General features: G+C 41.5%; 1 long non-coding RNA gene across 1 annotated transcript in view; it reads left to right on the top strand.

Moving 5' to 3' along the window:
- LOC117952339 overlaps window positions 1–329 on the top strand; it is a 1,001-nt gene extending 672 nt beyond the window's left edge. The window contains exon 3 of the long non-coding RNA XR_004658390.1: window positions 41–329. This is a non-coding gene — a long non-coding RNA (uncharacterized LOC117952339). The remainder of the gene's footprint in view (window positions 1–40) is intronic.
- Window positions 330–1,066: the final 737 nt, after the last annotated feature.

The raw sequence follows: 1,066 nt of genomic DNA, 5'->3' as shown, positions 1-1,066 counted from the left end.
ATTCCTGCAAATACATAGATATGTGAATTTATTATGTTAGGTTTGTGTAGCTGTGACTTAGATGGTGTAGTTTTTCCAGAAACCTGTGGTGTAACTTATAATAAAAGCAAATTTTTGACTTAGGTGACTCTGCTATTGGTGAAGACGTAAAACGGCATGTGCTGTCCACTGTGATGGGAGCTGTCCAGAGTGGTTTCCTTCTGGATGAAAAAAAAGGTATGTCACACTATATTTGTTTTGCATACAGAAGAATGTCTGTGTCTGTTATTTGACAGTTTTCTCCTCTGAAGGGAGAGTGCTTCTCTTCGAGGGAGAGAGCGACCACCTTATTCCCTTCCCCATGTCTCACTGGCCTAAGCACAGCAATCATCCATGTACTTTTTGGCGGCAGTCCAGAGATGGCAACCATATCCCTGTCAGACTGTGTGGATCAGGATGTCCGGGATGTCTTGGCACTGGTCTGGAGTAACATGTTTTATTTATATAATGTAGTGTTTCCAAACTGCACTATTATCAAATTATTGTAAAAATGTATTGCTAAGAACCTACTTTTTTATTGCCTATATTACAAATATTGTATTTGGCTCTTCTGTGCTGATGTCACTGATCAGTTGGAAGGGACCAAGGACCTGTCAGAAGAAGACAAATCCCAGATTCTCTCTGTGACACTGCCCTGGGACCTGCCTGGTGTCACACTGAACAACAGGTGGTGGCTGAGGGAAAAAATACTGCTCCATGCTGTAAGCTATGATTATGGTCTTTGTAATTTGGCCTGTTCTTAAAGAGACAATAGCATGCTTCTTTTCAGTTAAAGCCCAAAGTACAAACCAGAGGGAGTAGCACTGAGCTAGTCAGTAGGGGAGTCAAAAGGAGCCTTAACATTGTTTCAAACTATGGATTAATAGTAATGAATGAGTTTTGGAATATTAAGCATGTAAAAGTATCCTAGTAGACCCCACTGATTTTGTTTACTTTTACAGGTTATTGGCCGGACGACCCAACAGGTTAAACAAATCCAACGAGGCCTGAAAGAAACGGGTGTCTGGGAGTTTTGTAGCTCCAGGCC

The sequence above is a fragment of the Etheostoma cragini genome, chromosome 11 (assembly GCF_013103735.1).
Source record: "Etheostoma cragini isolate CJK2018 chromosome 11, CSU_Ecrag_1.0, whole genome shotgun sequence".
Lineage (NCBI taxonomy): Eukaryota > Metazoa > Chordata > Actinopteri > Perciformes > Percidae > Etheostoma > Etheostoma cragini.
This window is presented reverse-complemented; position numbering and strand designations above follow the sequence as displayed.